Genomic DNA, 24,817 nt, shown 5'->3' on the forward strand with positions numbered 1-24,817 from the left:
CCAGAGGGAGCCTCACAACTCAAAGCAAAATGGACAAAAATGGAAAGACATTTCAGATGTACATCTTGGCCCTCAGGCCCTTTCACACCAAATATACCATAGTAGCTTGTCACACAGAATTAGGGGACAAATTAAAAAGCAAATGAGGGGAAATATTTGTTTTAAGAAAGTACTGGCTTTTAGGCCTGAGGCAGGACCCAAGACCCAGAAAAGCAAATCCAGGGGAGCCTTCAAGGAACAGACTAATAATGCAAATGTGGCAAAGGACTCTGGCCTCCAACCCCAACGGCCATTAAGGTTGCATAACCCACCCATCACAGAAAAGTGTAGCCTAGACTCAGCACTTTTCCAGGAAGAAGTAATAGGATCAAGCAGGTTCTTTTTCCTACATGCTGCATGTAATTTTGGAAGGAAGAAACACGTTAAGAAAAAAGTGAGGGCAGTCTCTCCTAAAAGCCCAACTTTATTTGACACCTACTATTCCATAGTAGTGCAAAAAAAAAAAAAAAAAAGTAAGCCTCATGAGACCAGAAAGACCTTGGTTCAAGTCCTACCTGACACATATTAGAAGAATGACCACGGACAAGCCACTTACCTTCTCAGTGCCCTCAGGGAACTCACCAAGAAAATAAAAATTGCCAGGTGGGTATAGATGTGTACCAGTACAAAGAGTTTTCTCAGTGAGAGATCTGTAGAGCAATGGAATGGTTCAGTTCCTTCTCTCTCCACCCAATTTTTTCTAATATAAAAAAAGTCATTTTTGTATGCTTCAAGACACTCACATGGCTTAGAACCTATGAACTAGCCAAAAATGTCTGTTTTGAATCACGAAACAGTTCAGACTGTTCCTCAGATGTTCCCTTCAATAGGTAGTATTTTCTACCTGGCTTCTTGTCAGGTCTATCCAAAATCCAGGTACAAAGCTAAAGACTTTCCTAGGAGAGGCAGTTGTACACTGGGTTAGGGGATACTTTTATGATCTCAGATGATGAGTTCTTTTCCCCACATTATCACCATCGATACAAATTTCCTTATCTTAGGGAACACAGCCTTCTAAAGTTATGGAGACTTTCAAGCTGCACATAAACAATTCCTAAGATTCAGGAAATAGGACAGGCTCAGGAAAGCTTGTTATGGGTTAAGAGGGTGGATGACAGTACAATATCTCTTACATAGTAGATTCTTAACAATATCTGTTGGATCAAATATATTGCATCAACCAGTATGGAATCAATATATCTACATATCATAAAAAATTCAGATAGGACTAGGTCAGCATTAAGCTTTGAAAGCAAATTCCCTCCTCAATTTATTTCTATGAACAAGCAGTGAGGTGTTACCATGTCAACAGCTCTAAGGTGTGAGACTATGATAGTAAGAAGAATCTTGGGCAATATAAGTTGGGGAATGGCTAAATAATGGATTATTGTTCTATAAGAAATGATCAGCAGGATGATTTCAGAAAGGCCTGGGGAGACTTACATGAACTGATGTTAAATGAAGTGAGTAGAACCAAGAGAACACTGTACATAGCAAAAACAAGATTATGTGATGATCAATTCTTATGGACTTGGTTCTTTTCAACAATGAGGTGATACAAGCCAATTCCAGTGGGCTAGTGATGGAGAGAGCCATCTGCATATCCAGAAAGAAGACTGTTGGGACTGAATGTGGATCACAACATAGTTTTCTCACCTTTTTTGTTGTTGTTTGCTTGCCTTTTATTTTCTCTTTTTTTTCCTTTTTTATCTGATTTTTTTGTGCAGCATGTTAAAAGTGGAAATATACATAGAAAAATCATACATGTTTAACCTATATTGGATTATTTACTGTCTAGGGAAGGCAAGTGAATGAAGGGAGGGAGAAAAATTTGGAATGCAAGACTGCAAAGATTAATGTTGAAAACTACATTTGCAAGTATTTTGGAAAAAAAAAAAAGCTACTATTAAAAAAAAAGAACCATGGGCAAAACCAAAGGAAGTATGGGAGAAAAGTATTAGACTGCCTTACTAAAATGAAAGTTTACAAAGCTGTTATGCCGACTTCATTGGTGTATGCTGTGAGACCTGGACAGTCTTTTAGCACTACACCAGGAAACTGAATCATTTCCATTTGAACTGTCTTAAGAAAAGATTCTGAAGATCACCTAGCAGGATAAGATACTAGACACTGAGGTTATTTGTCAAGCTGAACTGCCAGGCATTCAAACTCCACTGCAGAGCACAACAACATTGACCATGTTGTTTGAATGCCAAACTTATGTTTGCCTAAAAGACTGTTTATGGAGAACTCACATAGGGCAGGTGCTCATGTGGAAATTAGAAGAGGAGATTTAAGGACACACTCAAGTTCTCTCTGAAAAACTATGAGTTGCATCTTTGAGATCTAGTCCCTTTTCCTAGGTCAGGTTACTTCTTTATTCTTTCTTACTCCCTTGATTCTGCCACTAATTTGCTATCTTACCTTTCCAGTCTTTTTACACCTTACATCCCCTGCTTCTGTACCAACCACATACCCTGTAATTCAGTGACACTGGCCTAACATTCCATTTCCTAACTAATACTAATGAGTATTTCCATTGGTTGTCCTCCATTTCTGGAAAATTTTTATCTCCTTTCCCTCACATTTCTTGGTATCTTTAAAAGTCTTGGCTAAGTCCAACCTTTTGCCTTTCTCAGTCTTCCTTAATGTTAGTGCCTTCTTCATGATGATTATCTCTAATTTATCCTTAGCTATTTTGCTTGCATATAATTGCTTACATATCTCCTTATAAGACTGTAACTTTCTTGAGAGTAGGAGTGCTAAGCATACAGAAAAAGACAAAAGACTACTATGTTTGAAATCTTAAATAGTGTTTTGTATAGAAAGAAACTAAAGAATTGATCCCTGAAGCAAGCAGGGAGAAGGTAACAATAGAGATCAATGTAGTTCCTGGTCCCACCCTCTGGTGTCCAATCTGAAATCCAAGTTATGCCAAACCCCTGATACTTGTGCTCTTTAGGGGTCTCCAGAAGCCTCATCTTGCATGCCCTGTCAGAAGTCCTAATCATGTCCCTGAGCTTCCCTATAAAATCAATTACGGGCCATCCCATAGAGGCCCTCTGCCTCTTTCTTCTTTTTCTCTCTCCTAACTGCACTATGCTTCCCAACCCTAATTCTACTACTCATAGCTAGCTAGCTCTTTTGGGGTGCTATGTCTCTTTCAGGAATTTGTTTTCCTATGCTCTCCCAACTCATACTTCATATTTACCATTTTTACTGCATCTATTGTATCCCTTCATTTTGTCTGTAACCTATTCCTCGGAAGAAATCTACCTTTTGCCAAAAAGAATGTCCATTGTGAATTCTTCACATGACCAAACCCCAATTTTTAGTGCCTACCAATATAATATTTGAGGTTCCCTGATTTGGGGGTGGGTGGGAGGGGCTTCTGTCTGAACAATGTCAGGAATCCTAGATCTTCTGGCTTTGAAGTCTGCCTCAGGAAACTCCCACACTCAAATTTGTCTGATTCTGAATAGACCACTTCTCTTTTTTTTTTTTTTTTTTTTTATTTTTTTTTTAAATTTTTTATTTAATAATTACATTATATTGACACTCATTTCTGTTCCGATTTTTTTTTCCCCTCCCTCCCTCCACCCCCTCCCCTAGATGGCAAGCAGTCCTTTATATGTTGGATATGTTGCAGTATATCCTAGATACAATATATGTTTGCAGAACCGAACAGTTCTCTTGTTGCGTAGGGAGAATTGGATTCAGAAGGTATAAATAATCCGGGAAGAAAAACAAAAATGCAGATAGTTCACATTCGTTTCCCAGTGTTCTTTCTTTGGGTGTAGCTGCTTTTGTCCATCATTTATCAATTGAAACTCAGGTCTCTTTGTCAAAGAAATCCACTTCCATCAAAATATGTCCTCATACAATATCGTTGTCGAAGTGTATAATGATCTCCTGGTTCTGCTCATTTCACTTAGCATCAGTTCATGTAGGTCTCTCCAAGCCTCTCTGTATTCATCCTGCTGGTCATTTCTTACAGAACAATAATATTCCATAACATTCATATACCACAATTTACCCAGCCATTCTCCAATTGATGGGCATCCTGAATAGACCACTTCTCAATCAGGACAGCTTCTGGCCTCAGGATAGTCCCACAGAGCAAACTCTTAAGACAAGAGTGAATAGACCACTCCTCAGTTCATTGCTAACTGTCAGAGAAATAATCGGTTGGTCAGTGATAACTAAATTCTGGAGAACACTCCTCTGGGCCATAGAATTAGCATGTCAATGATAAAAAGCTGGATAAAGGGGTCTCCTCTCTCTTAGGACTTTGCTAATTTCTTTTGGAATTCAGCCACTTGTAATGTAATTACAATTACAATAAACTTTGCCCCTTGTCTAGGAAATAAGTCCAAGCCTGGAAATACATTTGCGACATCTTCCAACACTGGTCTATGACTCCAAACTTTTGGGGAGCCCCTTCCCAATCTCAACACCATCATCTGGAATCTACATTACCTACATCATGTTAGTTCTCAAATCACCATCATTTGGTGCCAAACCCAACATCATAGATCACATGCCAAATATATTTAAAGTGTTTAAAAAAAAAAAAAAAGCTAGTTGACTGACTGATTAATCTTGGAAGTCACTTCCTCTTTTTTGGACCTGATTCCTCATCTAGAAAATGAAGGGACTGTATGAGACTATCTCTGATATCCCTTCTATCTGTAAACTTCCTGGAGCATAAGAACTGTCTTACATGTCTTTAAATACTCCATTGTTTATACCACAAACACCCAATAAATGGTTTCCAACTACATTTATAAAATTATTTCTATGTGAAAATACATTCATAGTTCTAAGCAACTCATTTAAAAATAAACTTTTGAGAAAAACATATTCGCAAATCAAGGACTGTGTGTAATTGAAAGTAAAAAAAATTAGCAAAAACTAATCAATACATTGAAAATTTTGAAAATATATACAGTGTCCCGCACTTATAATAAAACAAATTTCTAATTATTTCTGTTTCTAGTCCTTCCTCACTGAAATTCGTTCTGGACTATTATCACCTTAATTTTCCTAAACATGTCACTCTCCTACCCTAGAATCTCCAGTGGCTCCTTATTATCTACAGAATAAAATCCAAACTCCTTAACTAGGCCCTAAAAGTCCTCCAAAATCTGGCTATAATTTAATTTACTTCTCTATTATCTTTTTCTTCAATAGGTTCCTATGTGAATCCATTACTGTACAAAGCAACCAACTTGGAGTCAGGAAGATCTACCTAGGAGACTAATTCTATGATTCTAGACAAGTTACTTAGCCATTTTTGGACTCAATTTCCCCATCTGTAAAATGGAAATAGTAATGCCACATGTTTCACAGTATTGTTTCGAGAAACAAATGAGATAATATGTGTAAAAAACTCTGCAAACCTTAAAGTACTTAAAGTATAAATATGAGCTAGTTAGGGCCAGGGAAACAATGTACACAATTATTTAACAATGTAAAGGAGAAAAGAAGTACCATAAAACGATCAAAAATGAATGCTGCAAAAAACACATAGAAAGAAAGAAAGCCTGGCTACAACAAAGAGAAATGAGAAAATACTTCCATCACTCCTTTGCAGAAGTAAGTGTGAGTGTGTGTGTGTGTGTGTGTGTGTGTGTGTGTGTGTGTGTGTGTGTAGGAGGGGAATATCCATGAGTATGGATCAATACATATAGTGTTAATTTTTTTTTGAATGTATGGATTAAGCTTACTGATTTTTTCCCCCTCACCTTTCTCTTTTTAAATTTTTCTACTTAAAAAAAACAAAAAAAAAACTATTACAAAAGCTAGCTCTCAAAAGGGAAAAGGAGGAGGAGGGGGAAATCCAAGAGATGAAAAACAAAAGACATTAATAAAATTTAATAACAAAAATGTTTGCTAATTATTATTTAGTACTTTAAAATTTACAAAGCACTTTCCTTACAACCCCATGACATATACACCTCATTTTCCAAACAAGGGAAACTGGTTCTTAGAGATGTAATCTACCCAGTCACTTAACTAGTGTCAGAGCCTGTATTCAAATCCAGGTTTCTCTTGAATACAGTCAGAGATCTTTCCATTATTATATGCTACAAATTGCTATGTCTTTCTAGGTGTCAGTTTCTTTATTTATAACATGAACAGTTTGCACTATATTATCATAAAGTCCCTTCCAACCTGAAACAGTACAAATCTCATGGTCCTTCAGGCCCTTCTAGATTTTCTCCCAATCATCTCTACCACAATCTCTTTCTTCTATCTATTGAATATATTGATTGGATCATCTTATGAGGCATTTATTATATTCTTTCATGTAATATTAATCAATTTTCTAAATATATGTCCTATCTTCCTGTTTCAAGTAAACTACTTGGGGCAGGAATCATGCTTTCTACTTCAGTAATCCTTAGCATAGAGCAGGTGCTCGTTAAATGTTGGGTGGTGGTGGTGATGACTAGAAAGTCATATTGGTAGAGTGGGTGAGGATGGACATGAGTATAAATCTAACTTGAGAAAAATCTCCTGGAGGAAAAAGCAAGATTTGAACACTGGGAGGTGATAATTGGGTGTCTGTGAAGTAGGCGGCAATCAGGTGGAAAGGACAGAGTGGGAGAAGGCACAAAGGTGGGATGTGTAGAAGGATTGACAGGAGCTCCAAGGCTGACTTCATTTAGACCTGGGGGAAGCTGAATGGTGTAATTTAAGCAGAGGACAGATCAGGGGGAAAGATTATAAAGCAGACATTCAGGGGAAGCACACAGAAGAGTCAGACCTGTCTTTATGGTGCAGAACAGCCTTTTGGCTATCAGAGATGATTTGCATAGCCAAATATCCAGGCTTTAGAACCAAAAGCATAGCAAATGGCTTAAGTAGCAGAAAAAATACAGATCGAGAGGGCTTGTCATGAAATAAGCTCTACGGCCCTCTTTCTAATGTGAAGATTCTCAGGAATACCTCTCTTCTCACCACCTGCCTCCAGTCAGGACTTTGTCTGCTTACCACAACAGAGCAGTACCTCTAGGCATGTTGAAACAAACAAACTTATATAACGTCCTAGAAAGAGCATTATGTTAAGCGTTTTTGTATATTCCCCACTCCCCATTTTGCCATGAACATCATTCCTACAAGCTCCTCTTCTAAGCAACTGGCTGATAACATAAGCTCACTTAAGACTCATTGCATTATTTCCATACATAGTATATGGCTCACCGAGTCTCTCATGATCTTGTGGTTATCCTTGATGCTACTATCAGTAGAGTTACTTACAGGGTAGTAGTATAGACTTTTATGAATGTCTACCTGGATTACTACAATCAGCTGCCTTTTAAGAGTGAAGTTACTAAGTCCAACTTGGGACATCCCCCAAGTCTGAAGGGTCAGGGCTTCTTATGGGAATAGAAATTTTTATGCCCTGAGATGACCAAGAAGCTATGTCAACATGGGCTGAGGCCACCAGACAGGTCCCTTTGGGCCGATCACATTTTGGGGATAGCTTCCTTATGTTTTAGGGAAAAAATTGGTACAGTCTATAGGGGAAAACAATCTTAGTAGACATCAATATCAATTGGGTCTATTCACTTTGCCTGGTATTCAAGTTTCTTTCTTAAACTTTGTACCTTGTTCTACCTATCTGATTTTATTTCATATCACTCTTGTCATATTCTATATTCATATCAAGCTTTTGCCACTCTAGAAAAGTCTGACCTGGGACTCTTCTCTTATTATTGGTTCTTTCTTGACTAATAAATTATTTTGGGAAAAACTACAACCATTTTGCCTTGCTCTCAATTTCTCTGGACAACTTCTCCTTTTCCTCACCTGCTTCATTGCCATCCTGACAAACCTCCAAACTGAAGCTTTTTTCTTTTTTTTTTTTTTTCCTTTGTTAGGTATCAAGTGTTTGAGCCAGATTTGAGTTCAGGTTCTCCTGACTCAAGGACCAGTGCTCTATCCACTGTGCCACCCAGCAGCCCCTCTTTTCTCTTTGTTCTTGATTCCTTCTTTGGGGGAGTCCATTTGGGGAAGGATCCTACTCCTGATTATCTCTGGATTTCACCCCCTTGTAATTGTATCCTCAGTGCTTAGCACAATATCTAGCATATAGAAAGTGCTTAAAAATGTTTTATCAAATGACACTGTGTTCCCACACCTTCATACCTTTGCTTAGTTAAATTCATATATTTAGAGTGAACCTCCCTCTTTCTTTGCCTGTTGAATCCCTAATCATCCTTTATAATTAATTTAAATGCTCCTTCTTCCAATGCTACTTCATCTTTGAAATCACAATCAAGCAATATTTATTAAGCATTTAAATGTTTAGCATTGAGCTAAATCCTAAGGACACTAAGAAACAATGCCTGCTCTCAAAGATGTTATATTCTTAAGGATGAGGTAAAATGTACATTAATTATATAGAATATGTGTGTATAATATCTCTACTACTTTTGAGTGTATGTGACAAATGTATAATATACAAATAGATTTAATATGTAGATATTAGATGGGAGACAATATAAGAGGGAAAGGCATTAGCAGAATGGGGATAAGGGGTAGGATGGATTAGAAAAGGCCTCCAGCAAAAGGTGAAAATTGACAGGAAGTTAAAAATACTAAAAGGCAGAGAAATGAGATAGACAAGAGTACTTCAGACATAGAGGACAGTTAGATGCAAAGGCAGAGTGGTGAAATGTTATACTTGCTGAGCATTCTCTGAGCTCACTGTCCTAGAGCCAAGTGCTGTATCTCCTCAGTTTTACAAGCAATTCTGAGGGGTTGAAATGTCTCTTTTCTAATGCTATTCTCCAGGCAAACTCTTAACATTGCAAACAGTATACTCTGGGCCCATTCTCTTCCAAGAGACCAAAGTTGTAAGAGAAGAGTGTGTCCCTAAGGTGTTTGGAGAAAATGTTTTGTACTTCTAGTCATATCTTTGAAAAATCCTTTTGGAAATATCCTTTTGTAAAAGTTAATTGATGTTAAATAGTTTATATAGAATTGGAACTATAGTCACTGGTGGCTAACAGTGAAGGGACCATAGATAGAACAGGGGGACAGGGGGAGGTTGAGAGTCAGTGACATTACAGAAAAGACACTCCTACTCCTCAGGGTGGATATTGCCTGAATAAAGTATACCAGTATGCTTAGCTGATTCAATTTTCCACATAGAAGAGGCTAGAAAGTGTATTGTACTAGCTAAATATGTATGCATTCTATGCAGGTTTATAAGAGTGGGACTTATTGATCAGTTTCTCTATTATATGTTTAATGAATTGCAAGAAGGCCATTGTTATAAAGTATATGGTGAGGATTAAAGCATAAGAAAACTGTAAAAATAGGGAAGAACCAAATTATGAAGTTCTCAAAGTGTGGTTTATAGACCTTTGGAGGCTTCTAAGACCCTTTCACAGAATCTGCAAGGTCAAACTACTTTCACAAAAATAGTAAGATGTTATTTGCCTATTAAAATATTCTCTTTTACAACTATGTATCTGTGAGGCTGGATTTTCATTGTATACTTTAAACAAAACAACTAACAACACAGATATAGATATCAGAATGCAGCTATTTTCTTTAAGCCAGATGTTAAAAAGATATACAAAAATGTGCAAAACCATGTTATTCTTCTGACTTTTTTTTTGTTTAGGATAATATGTTTTTTCACTAAAATAATATTATGTTAACATGCATTATTATTTTAAATGAATTTATAAATAAATATATTTTTAAAACTTAAGTTTTAATTTCTAATATAGTAAATATCAATAGTTATAACAATACACTTTAACAAAAACTTTTTGGGCTCAGTCCTCAATAATTTTTAGGAATATGAAGGAGTCTTGAGACCAAAAAGTTTAAAAATCAGTGATTTAGACAAATTACTTGGGCAGTCAAGGGGAAGAAGTGGAATTCTGAGAACTTTGAGGCAGGGAAGCAAGGCAAGAAATAATAAGGGCCTGATGCAGAGCTATATTTGTGTGAGTGGAGATCAAGTGCTGGGCTCAAATTCAAATTCAAATCTAATCTCAGACACTTACTAGCTATGTGATCCTAGGGCAAGTCACTGAAATCTTTTTGCCTTGGTTTCCTCATAAAGTGAGGCAGGTGACCTTGTCCAGCCTCCCTCACTTAAATCCAATTCACTTGCCTGTCATGGCGTCTCCTCCTTGATGTCATGGTCTTCTTTGTAATTAAAAGTTAACTCTTTGAGTTGTTAGCTACCAAACATTGGAGGAGAGATAGGATATTCCCCAGGTCTATATCTCTCCCAATTATATGAGCAGCAGAAAAACACAAAAAGCCAGTAGAAAAGTGGATGAGAAAGGAAGGCAGCTTACCAAATAACTAGTAGGGGGCTACAACCAGTTGTTTAGTTGTTCAGCACAAAAGTCAGGAGACCCAAATCTGCTAATTGCCGATTGAGTAGCAAAATCCTGCAGCACTAAAGATAGGCAAATAGCACTGGAGATGGAAAATTATACCACAGATGGCTAGCAGGGGTGAGAAGGACAACACATAGGTGTTGGTACCAATTTGACTCACTATTTTCCCTTTAAAATTTTATTTTGAGGTTTTTTTCTAACTTTTTTTGGGGGGAAGCCAGGTTTTTGGGGTTAATCGACTTGCCCAGGGTCACAAAGCCAGAAATGTTAAGCATCTAAGGCTGGATTTGAACTTAAGTACTCCTACCTCTTAAGGCTAGTGTTCTATCCACTACACCATCTAACTTGTCCCTTAATTTTTTTTTAAGTGCTATTTTCTGCAGATTAGTAAAATGTTTCAATTTTTTTTATTTCCTAGCATACTGGAGTAATAATTAAACACGATGGCCAGTGAAGCAAAGGCTTTTTGCCTTTTAAAATCTCCACTTAGGATGTAATAATCTTATCTATAGAAACTGAGGTGATTTGAAAACTTTTGGGCTGAGAAGAGTATTATTCGAATTTTTAACAGAGATCTTCTCTGCAGTTTAGGCAAAACAGTGAAATTGCTATGAATTGCATAGCTAAGCAAAAGTACTCAAAATATCCTTAGGAATTTTTTTTTATCTTTTTAATAGCTTTTCCCATCGCCAAAGAAAATGGCCTTAGGACTTCCTGGTGAAGAATTTGGGAATGGGAAGTGGAGAGGGAATGGGGAAAGACAATAGTCTGTTCAACAGAATCTGTAACTTTCTCTTAAAATTCTGTATAGGAATGTTCAACAAGATGAGAAGAGATGAGATTGTACTGGGATTCTAATCTTATTGTGCAAAACCTCAGTTTATTAATATAGTGTGTGTGTGTATATTATATATATATATATATATATATATATAGAGAGAGAGAGAGAGAGAGAGAGAGAGAGAGAGAGAGAGAAAGAAAAGAAAGGGGGGTATACGTATAAGATCTCTTTCAAATATTATACATTTGTTTATGTTCCCAGAGGCAGATGGGCATTTGTAGCTACAAAAATCCTAAAACAACAAACATATCCGTATATATCTCCACATTTATTTCTATATCAGTTAACATCTCTCTATATAGACTAGACATGGAATCCACTGCAGCAAACTTTTGTTGGCTCCAGTGCAACAACATGAAAGGAGCCCTCAAGGGAGAGAAGATTAATGAGGATAAAAGACAAAAAAAGAACCCCAAATCTGTGATGAGGTCTTGAATAACTATGTGAAGTTGATGGAGAAAGCCTGAAGCATTGATAAAATTACTCCCTGAGGCTAGCAGGGAAGAGCATTGAAAGGAATCAGTTTAACCTTATAGTCTCCCCCTCGCCCCTCACCCCCCAAGTAGGTAGCTCCCCCTTGCTATGTTTAGTCAGAAATCCTAGTTATGTCAAACCCCTGATATTAAATTCCCCCTATAAATCTGTCTATGGCCCATGCTGCCTTTGCTGAATCCCTTTTGGGTTATAACTGATAAGATTTAGATTTAGGGAACCAAAATGAGATTAGGGTTTCTGGTGATCAGGGAGTTAAATGATAAAGTAGTGGCAGGTTCGGGGTTCAGAGAACCAAATGGAGAGGTTTGGCTCCCCTACAATCCCTTGGGATTTGGCGCAAGGGTAGGGAGTTTTGGGGACTCCCTTCTGGCAGTGCAGAGGTTCTCTGTAAAAGAATTTACAGACTGGAAAATCTAGATTGATAAAAGAGGTTTATTATTGGGATTGGAAGTAAGGTTAGAAATCCTGACAGAGAAGCATAAAGTCTGGTTAGGGAAATAGGTGAGGGTAAAGAGAGGGTGGCACTGAAAGAATATTCCAGTGGACAGAGGCCCTTGGCATCCCAAGCATGGAGCTGGAATGTTTGTAACCTCTGCAAAGAGAGGGTTTTAGTTTGGCTCTTTTTATAATAGGGGTCTTTGGCTACCAGTTGAAGGGGCTTGTGGGTAGAGTCCCAAATTGTCTCCTTGCTGGGTTTCAGCTTGAGCTAGAATTTGAATTGAATTCAATGAGTTTCAGGACTGAGCCAACCCCACCCAGATAACAAGAATGAAACTGTTTGTCCCTTGGGACAGGGTCCCTTATTGAAGCAGATTTTCTGCTTCAAGGATTTTCAGAGTTTCGGGGTCCCCTCTTCATAACCTACTCTGACCCTCTGCCTCATGTTTCTTTTCCTTCCTTCTCCCCATCTCAGAGTCTCTCTTCTTCTCCCTCCCACCATGCCTCATGGCATCTTTCTTCTTTTAATAGCTAAATGGATTTTTTAGGATGCTAAATCCCTCTTTGGATTTAACCCGCCAGCCAAGGGCATACTCCAACCTCATGGGATGTTTCCTTTCTCCTAGTTGTGAGTTTCACTAAAGAACCTGTCTTTTCCATCATTAATAGTTAAAACCCCTCTCCTTGCTCTCCCAATTCTATTTCATATTTACTCTTCCTGGTGTCCATTCTTTATTTTGTCTGTAACCTTTTCTCCTAAATAAATCTACTTTTTGACAAAGAGAATTCTTCACATGACCAAACTCCAACATTGGGGCTAAATCTGAAACACATTATTTGGCTAGGAATTGCTCTCCCTAAATTACATTATTTGGTGCCAAAATTGTTGTCCTAAGACCCATCATTGATGCCTTAATCATCTTATCTCAGTACAAGTCAGACTGGTTTTCTATGAAGACCAGACTCGGTTGAATCTTTGTGCCCTTGCTCACATACCACTGAATGGCACTGGCTGGGTAAAGTTTTCTCAAACTATGAGACTAGGCCTAAGTCGCATGATCCCTATTCCCAGAGCCACAAGATCAGGCCTTGGACCTCAGGTTGCAGGAAGTCACGTGATCTCTGGGCCTAGAGGGCTCTTAAAGGTTAAGATCTTAGATCAGCAACAAGAAGGGCCAAGAAGTGATATGACCCACAGGAAGCAGACAACATTGGTGACCAATGGTCAAGGATGGTTACTTCCTTTAGTCTATCCAATGCAAAGGCTTGGGTCTTTTGTTACTTCCAAACAAACTTCAGCTTGTCCTGACAAGTCCACTAGTACATAGCAGGACCTGGGATGGCTCCCAGGCCTCTCCCTGCAGGGGCTAAATAAATGTTTTCTCTTTGTACCTGAAAAATGAATCTGATTAATTAATTTGGTGAAGGGGGGCCTAGCACCCATCCCCACACACCACCACATGCCCTGGCCCCATCTTCTCTCTTGCTATTCAAATACTAGCTTTCATTTCAGGTACAACCAAAGTTCATCCTCCCATTAAATAGTCCAATAAATCCAACTCATAGGGATTTCTTTCTTCTTGTCATTACCTGAGGAAGGGTATGTGTGTTGGTGGGAGTTAGGAGGCAGAGTATATGAGCAAAGGCATAAAGAAAACTTCAAATAAATCTGGTATTTATAGAAATATCAGATATAATAGATCTTTGATATGAACTGAGGCTCTTTAATTCAAAGACTGGAGTTTTTCTACAACACAATGTTGCCACTAGCTTCCTCAGTTTTCTCAGAGAAGACATGCTAAATAAAATAATTTCTTTTTATGTAATATATAAAAAATAAGCCATAAAAACATAAGGTCATAAACCTCTGCTAAGACAAAGAAAAATTTTTCTCCAAAGTACCTAAAAACTATCCAAGACTGCTAAGAGGTTTGGGAAATGAACTAAGTGGTTTCTTCTAATAATAAGGGGGATAGAAGTCTTTGTTCGAAGAACAGAGACTCATTTCTCTTTTCCTTTAAAAAAAAAAAAGAAGAAGAAGAAGAAGAAAAACAAAATTTTATCATACAGATAGTTTTCCCAGTCATGGGAAGGAAAGAAATACAGAGGGAAATATAGGCAAAGTAAAAACAAAAGATAAAAACAAAAAAAAAAATTATTTTAAAAAATGTGAATTAGCAGCAGCCTGCTCCTCTGGTTCTGGTCTCACTGGCTTCAAGCATTCCTCCCTCAATTGCCCATAACTAAAGGTCAGATCATTCCACAGACATTAAGCTGTATTGGGGAAAACTGGAAACTTGGAGGAAAAAATGTCAAAAATAAGTTGACATGTTGATATCACAAGTTTTTCTTCAATGAATTTAACCTTTAAATCCTTCTTTTTACCATGAAAATAACAGGGATATCCAGAAAGGGCACATAGACATAATTCTCTTCTCCATAGCTATAAGGCTACTATAGAGCAATGATGACAACTGAAAACCTGACAGTTTTCTTTTTTTAGCACCCACCAGCCAAGCAGTTACTCACATACAGCCCAGTGGACCCCTTTAAAAAGAAAATGAAGAGAAAAGAATATATTGTCTGTCATAAACTGGTTCATACATGCTGCATGTGAGAATTGTTGTTTGTTTCTTGGTGCTGGCCACTCGGTTAAGCCCCTGGTGCTACAAATACTCCTTACTCATAAGCTAAATCAAAAAAAAAGGGAGAGGATGCAGAAACAATAGCATGACTCATTGGCTAATCACGTGGTCAGCAAATGTGGGACACAATCCAATTTTCAAAGTATATTTTTCATGTTGAGTCAATTTACAAAATCAAATACAATTTCATCCATCTATTTTCATAGAAATTTGACCAATAATGTTTTGAGATCTAATTGATAGCAAATGAGTCACAACCACTCTACAATGAATGCCAGTATTCTTCTGTCTGACCATTTAAAGCCTAAATAGGTATAAGCAGGGATACATGCTGAAGGTCAGAGAGAGAAACACAAACAGAAAGAATGACAAACACAAAACTTCATAATGAAAGTTTAGGCAACAGTTTTACTTGTTCCTTTAATTGCCCACATTAAAACAAAGCTCCCTTCCTTTATTTAGAGTCCCAACTGGGTTAATGCATCAACCTGAGATAGTTAATTGAGTAGTAATTATGACAAATCTTCTAGCTTATCTCCAACCAAAACCCAAGAAAGGGTCTTAGTGATTATTAATTATGAAGTGGCAGTACCCCACTCCAGTGAGAGAAAATGATTTAAAACTAATGTAAAATTAAATAAGTGACTTGGAAGTGTTGCCCTAATAGTTGCAAGAAGAGAACACTTTTTGGCACACCTCAATGAGAAAGTACAGGGGGCAAACAGGGGAAACTATGTTTCTCACCTTATTCTGATTAATAAGGATGAAGAGAAATGACAGGAACCAAGGAGTGATCACATCATCCTCAAGTTTCATGAGATAGATAATGTGATGTATATTCTAGACTTTGGAAGAAAGAATTTTTTTTAAAAAAATGTGGTACTCAATGTCTCTAGTGACTCATACATGCTTTGGTCCTGTCCCATACTTACATACATACATTACATTTTGGATCTTCTGTTCTATCATGAACAATTTTCTCTTTATGGCAGACTTGTATCCATTCCCAAAAAAATTATTTTGTATATATTTTATATTTAACTTTCTACATATATGCTATTTTCTTTTAACAGAAGGTAAGCTATTTGAGGGCAGGGGCATTTCATGTTTACTTTTGGATCCCCAGCACCTAACACAGAACATGGTACATGGTGCTTACTGAATCTGAATAAGAATTGGTATGATACTATAATCTAATTCTCTTCATAGAAAGTCTGCATAAGAGAAATACTAAACTCTCAAAAAGAAAATTTTAATGATACAAATGAATGATAAGGAAAAGGAGTCTAAAGAGACTGATATGGTCACGAAAGGAATTCTTTAACCAACTTCAATTTTTAAAAATGTTGGAAATAGATTTGTGCGTGCTGAACATGGAGCCAGAAGAATGAATCTTAGTTCTCCCAATTCTAATCTGTGCTATAGTGGGCAGGTCATTTAAACTTTCTGAACATCAGTTTCCTTATTTGTAAAGTAAGCTCTAAAAATCCATGATCCTATAGGATAATGTCATTTTTTGGCATTCATTTCCCTATCTTTAGTTTCACTTTTTATTCCTGATATTGTTTCCCAAACTACAATTTCTTTTTATCTCTTCGAATCCCTGGCTTTCTTGAAGACTAAGCTCAGATGATACTTCCTGAAGTCTCCACTTAGGAAACAAGAGAAAGCCAAAACAGTACTTGTTCACCAGGTCACCAAGTTAGAAATCTTGGGCACCAGATATAGATACATATGCCCACAGTCAATATCAAGAGATAAAGAGTTCTTGGATGGGAGATGCCCCTGGAAGAGGCCCTGGACTCGAGCAGAAATCCTTTCCACTTCAGTTGATGGTAAGGGGACAGCTCAGCATCTCAGTATCTCTAGGGCTGGGAGGAAGGCCAAAAAAGCTTTTTGAAAAAATGCACTTAGACAACAAGCAACTACTCATGCACTTTGCATTCACAAAACAAGAGAAAGTGGGAGTTTGCAATGAATATTAAGGACAAAATAAAGTGCTACTTTAGCTATCTTGATAACCTGCTTTGCAGGTGGATGGGCATGAGGATGGGATGAAATGAAAACGATAGAGATGATTTCTATTTTTCTGTGCTTTTCTCTGATAAAGGAAATAATCCTCAGAGTGAAAAGTGCTGATTAAATATGCTTAAAAAGGAAATGAAATTCATAGGCCATCATTACTTTTTGCTTGGATTATTCCACTAGTCAGTCACCTAGCTGGTCTTCTTGCTTCAAGGTTCTCCTTATTCAATCCATCCTCCACATAGTAGCCATAGTGATATGGCATAAATCTAAACATTACATAGCTTGAGTTTTTCTTGAATCTTGCATTCATGAGATAAATAAAATGATGGGGAAAAAACATCAAGTTAGCTTCACTAATTTTGTCAACTAGCCCAGGATACTAAACAAACTTGCAAGTCACTATTTATAGCCTCTTTGAAAAGTTGTGAAAAAAAGATGAGAAGTCATAGAACAAGAGGTTAGCAAATAGCCTAATCTTCAAAAAAAGAAGATAGATTCTATAATCTATAGGACAATAAACATTACTTCATGGAGAAATTCTAAGATTCATCATTATATTAATAACTTTCATGGATTCAAGTACAATTCATTCCAGACTAACCTGTGGCAGTTTAAGTGGCCAGTAAACAGTAGTTAGTAGATCAGAAAAATAATTTAAAAGGAAGTAATTGGTGTGAAGGATTGAATATTGTGTATGGAATCAGAAAGACATCTTAATGAGTTCAAATCTGGTCTCAAACACTTACTACCTATGTGATCTTGAGATAAACTAGAAAAGGATATGGCAAACTACTACAGTATCTCTGCTAAGAAAATTCCAAATGGAATTGGATAGGATTGAAGAACAACAAATGGGACTAATGCCTGAATTTTCACAAGATATTTAATGTCTCTCATAATGTCCTTGTGGTCAAAGTGAACAATACAATTAGGAGGATTCAGAATTCACTGGATGATCATCAAAGCTGGAGGAAGTTCTTCACCTGCATTACTCTCATATGAAAAAGGTATCTAATCTTACCTGGGCCCTCCCTGCTGCAAAACAACTTTTTTTTCATATCACCTGGCTATTTACACTGTTCCCTGCAATTATTCGAAACCTTCGCTTAGCTTCTTAAGAACTCCCTTCTTAAGGGAGGCCTTGCTCTGACTAGGGAAATCAAACCCATCTGCTGTGATTGCTTCATTATTGCTACACCTCAAGACCTCTGCATACCATTCCTCATTCTCTCCTCCTTTCCTCCAAGCTCTGAGGATAGCGACTTTTCTCTTTGCCAAGGCCAATCCTTCTCTCCACTTGGGTTCTTGATCTTTTCTGCTACTGGGAATTTGTCTCTTTTTTCATTTCCCCTTTTATGGCTAGGTGGTGCAGTAGGTAGAGCAGAGGACCTAGTGGCAAGCCACTAGGATTCAAATATGACCTCTAACACTTACTACCTGGGCAAGTCATTTAACTTGTTTATCTCGGTTTCCTCAATTATAAAATGGGGGTAACAATAGCATCTACTTCCCAAGGTTGTGATGTTGGAATCTTTACAAACTGTTAAGTCATTAAAGTTGATAGAGACAATAATTATCTAATTTTGCATGGTTCAGTATCATCGATCTGATCTTACAAGAAGATGTTTGGGGCCAGAACCTGAACCAAGGTACTAAGTAGAACTAACTGACACAATGCTTGTGTTCACACCTTTACTCATTGGAGTTTACACGTTTGGGAGATTTCAGGGTTTAGTATGAGATATCCGAATTCACACCTCCCTTGAAGGTCTCAGGGCCAGAGAGCACTCTGGGAGAAATTCATAATCCCACTCTCAGATCACATATAAGAAACAGACAGAGGCTCTCTCAGAGAGTTCAGCTGAATTAGATTGGAGAGGAGCACTTTGGGACAGACACAGAGCACTCTGGGAGATTGAGAACCAGAAGCCCTCTCTCGGAGGCAAGACAGATTCAACTTGATGCTGGTTGGAGGCTGAAGAAAGCAGAGGCAGAAGCAAAGGACAAAGCTCCAAGAACTTTTGGAACCAAGCAGAAAGATAGGCCACTAAGAAAAAGTAACAGGGCTATTTTGGAAGGAGAAAATAAACATTTGCATTTTATCACCTGGCTGTGTTTTGAGGTGATTATTACTTTTAACTGCAACTAAGGCTGCCTCCAGAAAACCTCCCTGAGAAACCTTCTCCCAGAGAGAACCTTTATATTATTTTAAAAGAAGAAAATCACCACATTGTGATTAAATGAAATCATATGTGTAAAGTATTTAACATATTAGCATATTGCCTGGCACCTAATAGGTGCTTAATAAATGTGTTTCCTTTCTTATCCACTAACTCGTTTGTCTTTAAACATCTTCGGGCTTCTCTGATCCTTAAAAACCTTTGGCTTAAGGTGAATGTTGAAAACCATTTTTACATGTATTTGGAAAAATAAAATGCCATTTAAAAAATAAAATGATCTGGAGGAGGAAAAAAAAGCCCTTTTGCTTGACCCTCTCACTCCCAAAAACTATCATTCTATATTTCTTCTTCCTTTCACAACCAAACTCCTAGAAGAAATATTCTACATTCATTAATTCCATTTTCTCACCTACTCACTTCCCAGCCCTTAGTAATCCAGCTTTCAAATTGCTATTCAACTGAAACGATTTCTTAATTTCCAGATTCAATGACCTTCTCTCAATCCTCATCCTGCTTGACATACTTCTGATACTGTCAATTAATCTCTTCTTCTGTCTCACCTTCCTTGGTTCCTATGACTGTCTGACTTATTCTTTGCAATCTCCTGGATTAAATCATCATGTATCTCCTGCCCTTTTACATGGGAGTTGCTTAGGGTAACATAAATAGTAAGTTGCAAAGATGAGATTTGAAGTCAGGTTTTTTGGCTTGAAATTCAGAACTTTTCCCAATATGACATGAAGGGACCTAATGTGCTCTCATCATTCGAAATTCAAAACTTTCAAAATGGAACTCATATACCACTAGCCCCTCCACCAAAACAAAACAAAACAAAACATTCTTTTTCTGGTAAACCTTAGAGCTACTCAATTTCACAACTTAAGTCATCACTGACTCTTTTCTCCCTCATTCCCAATATCCAATAAATTGCTAAGTTCTATCAATTCTACCTCCACAACATCATTTAGAGCTACTCTTTTGTTTTTATTATAGCTTTTTATTTACAAGATATATGCAAGGGTAATTTTTCCGCATTGACAATTGCAAAACCTTTTGTTCCAATCTTTCCCCTCCTTCCTCCCACCCCTTCCCTTAGCTGGCAGGTAGATGAATAGATGTTAAATATGTTAAAGTATATGTTAAATACAATATATGTAAACATATTTTAGATTTACTCTTATAAGTTAAGGATCAGGTCCTTATTACTTCTTGCCTAATGTACTATAAAACCCTCCTACTAATTGGTTTGCTGCTCTACAACTGTCAAAGCAATGTTCCTAAAAACTATAATTTAAGCTTGTCACTTTCCTACTCAAAACTTTTCAGGGGTTCCCTATTGATTCTAGGATAAAAAAGCTGTTATTTAATACTTTCCATAATCTGGCCCTCACCTAGGTTCCTTTCCTAGTACTTTCTCTCATAACATTGCATATTTTAGTTAAAGTGGCCAACTCCCCAAACTAAACATGCCATTTCCTATCTCTCTGCCTTTTCACAAACTATCCCTGATTTAATCCACAAACTACAGTTTCTCCTTACCTCTTAGAATTCTTGGTTTTCTTAAAGACTAAGCTCAGATACTACTTTCTGAAGCCTCCACTCAGGCAACAGAAAAAGCCAAAATACTTCTTGTTCATATAGTCACCAAGGAACAGATTTTGAAGGTTGAGCCTGGATGGATATGTCAAGCATCAACATCAGGAGATAAAGAGTTCTTAGACGGGAGATGTCATTAGAATGGCATGGGGCTCCATCAGAAGTCTCTTCAACCAGCCCAGCATCTCCAAAAGCTACCTATCATTTGATCAGGCAGGAAAGCAAACCAGAATAATTACTTGCAAAAATAAACTTTTGACACTTAAAGTAAGCTATTTACTGCCCTTGTACTTTGCATACACAAAGCAAATTGATCTCTATAACTCATTTTCCTCAGGATAAATTATATAGCCATACTTTGTCTTCCATTGATTGGTTCTCCAAAAATACAGTTTGACTGAAATCAATAGAAAGAGAAGTGGTTGAGACCATAGGAAAACAGTAATATATATGTTCCTGAAAGGGTGATGGTGGTCACTTGCAGATATCTGGTTAATATGTCTGGGGTGGTCCTAGGGAAAGGGGTGGCAAAGATAGTATGGCACATAATGGGTACAAAAGCAAAGAATGCTAGGTACTCTAGCATGAAGCAGTGCTAAGTTAGCACCAGGTTTGGGGAAATCCTGGGAAATGGTTTAGGGATAAAGTGAATAGAACTAAGGAAGAAGAACTTGATAATTAAAGGCATGGAATGTTTAGGGTATAGGGTCCAGTCAATAACTAGACTGCCCAAGGTGAGTGAAGATTATAGAGCTCTCAAAGTATTGAACTGATGTGAAGGTAGGCTAAGAGTTATAGGTATAGATGTCAGGGATATAAGTTTTAAGCAGAGCAGCTACTAGGTACAAAATATGAGGGGAAGGAGGGAACAAGATGAGCATAGGATGAAGCTGAATGAAATTAACACTGATCCAAGAGGATCTGATACAAGACAGAGCATATAAAGCAGTAATAGGATCCCACAAGGCCACAAAAGAATACAAGCCATTTAGGTTTAACCACCTCCGAGAGTGGGCTTGTGTATTAGTGAGCTTGTCCTTTAGTGGACTCCTTCTTATACATGCTCTCTTAAAGGTGTGAACCTTGTGGAACTCTAATAAGTACTAAGTACATTAGTGAACTAAAGAACTGTTAAGTGCCATACTAAATTAGATAATTATTGTCTCTATCAATTCCACTGTCTTAGTACCTTATAAGAATCTTAACAGAAAGTCTAGGGACTGATCAAAGTAAAGCGGAAGATGAAGAGTGCTAGATTGTTGTCTGATGATTAGACTTACTGCAACATTACAATAACAATTTCATCATAACAAATTAACAATTTGACTGTAAAACTGCAGGAAATTTAAAAAGGGTACAGCTAGAGTACTGTCTCTTGAATCATCCAATCAATCAATAAGCAGTTATTAAGCACCACCATGTGTCAGGAGCTGGACTAACAGAGTAAAAAGCTAAATAGTCCCTACCTTCAAGAAATGTACATTCTAGTACTGTGTACAAAGTAATAGAGAAGTTGTGGGATGATCAGCAGTGAATGATGTTCTCAGAAATATAATGATCCAAGAGTTCTCTGAAAGACTTATGATGAGAAATGCCATTTAGACTCAAAGAAAGAACTGATTGTGTCTGTTCAGATTTAAGCACACTTTTTAAAATTTACATTTTTTTTCTTCAAGGTTTTTTTTTTGGGGGGGCGGAAATCTATGTTTTCTTTTGTGACATGACATTTATGAAAATGTTTTGTGTAACTTCGCTTATTCCTTCCCAATGCAGGGAAAGGGAAAGGAGAAAAGAAGAGAGAATCTGAAACTCAAAGTTTCAAAAACAAATGGAAAAAAAATTGTTTTATATGTAACTGGGGAAAATAAAAATATTAAAACAAAAAATAAATCAAGTCAGATAATAATAATAATAATGATAAAAGAAATTTACATTCTAATGGAGAAAACACATACATAAGTATGTACATACAAGATACATACTACATAGCTACAAAATAATCTTAGAAGAGAAGAAACTAGCAGCTAGAGGGAGTTTAAGGGGAAAAGGGCTTCCAAGAAAAGCTTCCTGCAGAAGGTAGTACTTGAATTAAGTCTTGGAACAAAGCACAAATTTCAAGAAGTAAAAAGTGAGTAAAGGGAGCACAGTCTAACCATGGGGGACAGCCAATGCAAAGGAATAGTAACAGAAGATGGATCATCATGTGAGGAACATCCAAATCAGTTATTCAATAAACTCCTATTAAGTACCAGACATTATGCTAAACACTAGAGATACAAAAGACAGTCCCTGCCCTCAAGGAACTTACAATCTAATGAGGGAGACAACATGCAAATAAATGTATACAAAGCAAACTATATAAAGGATGAATAGGAAATCATGAGTAGAGTGAGGGCATTAGAACTAAGGGATTGGAAAAGGCTTCCTATAGGAGGGATTTTAGTTGGGACTTAAAGGAAGCAAGGAAGGTAAGAAGGGAGAGTGCACCAGGCACAGGGTATAATTAGAGAAAATCCCCAGAACTGAGAGATGGAGAATCTTGTTGATGAAACAGTCAGGAGACCAGTGTTACTGGGCTGAAGTATATGTGTCTAGGAGTCAGATGTCAGAAAGGTAGAAAGAAGTAGGCTAAGAAGGGTTTTGAATGTCAAATTGAGCATTTTGACGACAGGACTCTCAAGGCAATAGGAAGCTACTGGAGTTAATCGAGATGATCAGCCTTGCATTTTAGGAAAATCATTTTAGTGGCTGAATGATGGATGGATTGGGGTGAGGAGAGTCTTAAGGCAGGAAAGGTACATTTGAGAATTATTAGCACCAAGATGGTAATTAAATTCATGGAAGCTGATGAGATTACCAAATGAAATAGTTTAAAGGGAAAAGAGAAGGGGGTCCAGAACAGAAAACCCTGAAAGACAGCTATGGTTAGAGCACATGATCTAAAAGGAGATCCAGCAAAGAAAACAAAGAAGAACGGGTGGTCAGACAGATTGGAGGAGAATTGGGAGTAAGTGGTTGTGATGATTTTCTTCTTTTTAAAATATATAAAATAAGATGGTTCTCTCTAGGGGAGAGGGTAGGTTTCTCGAGAAGGTTTTCTTGGAGGCAGTCTTAGTAACAGTTCAGATCAATAATTACCCCAAATGCAGCCAGCTGGTAAAAATACAAACGTTTATTTTCTCCTTCCAAAGTAGCCTGGTTAGTTGAGGCCTCTCTCTCTTCTTGGTTCCAAGAACTCCCTCCGAATGTCTTCAAATCCAAAGGTTTTGTCCTTCAGCCTCTGCCTCTGCTTTCTTCAGCCTCCAGAGCCAGCACCAAGTTGAATCTGTCTTACCTCTGAGAGAGCCTTCTCAATCTTCACTGAACTCTCAACTGGTAGCTTCTTCCTTTGAAAACTCTTCTTCTGCCACTAGCCAGCCAAGTGGAAAATATTCTCGAACAAATCACTCTTCACTGGCTTATATATGACTCTTCTGAGAGAATGGGATTATGGGTTTTCTCCCATAGTGCTCTCTGGCCCTAAGAGCTTCAAGGGAGGTGTGAATTCAGGTATCTCATACTAAACCCTGAAATTTCCTAAACGTGTGAACTCCAATGAGTAAAGGTGCAAACACAAGCATTGTATCAATTAGTTCTATTTAGTACCTTGTTTCAGGTTCTGGCCCAAAACATCTTGTAAGAGCAGATCAATAATCTATCAACTCTAATGAGTTAGTAGTTTGTAAAGATTCCAACAAGTGGTGTCTCAAAACCAATTATCCGGAGCAGCTAGATGATACAGTGGATAGAGTACAAGCCCTGAAGTCAGGAGGACCTGAGTTCAAATCTGGTCTCAGGCACTTAACACTTCCTAGCTGTGTGACCCTGAGCCACTTAACCCCAATTGCCTCAGCCCCCCCCCCCAAAAAAAAAGAAAAAAAAAGAGAAGAGAGTATCTAGAAGGACAGATCAATAATGTCAAAGGCCACAGGATAAATAGAAAGAAGCAACTTGTGAGAAGATGGGAAAAGTAGGGAGGAATCAGGTTGTTTAGAACTTCTTTTGTGTATGTGTATGTATATGTGTTGCTCTCTGTGTGTGTATATTTAGAACTTTCAAAGCAAAAAGAGTTTATATTCGATCCCAGAGTTAACAGGGACAGACTGGGGTCTGCTGAGTAGGGTGAAGGTCCTATGG

The sequence above is a fragment of the Antechinus flavipes genome, chromosome 1 (assembly GCF_016432865.1).
Source record: "Antechinus flavipes isolate AdamAnt ecotype Samford, QLD, Australia chromosome 1, AdamAnt_v2, whole genome shotgun sequence".
Lineage (NCBI taxonomy): Eukaryota > Metazoa > Chordata > Mammalia > Dasyuromorphia > Dasyuridae > Antechinus > Antechinus flavipes.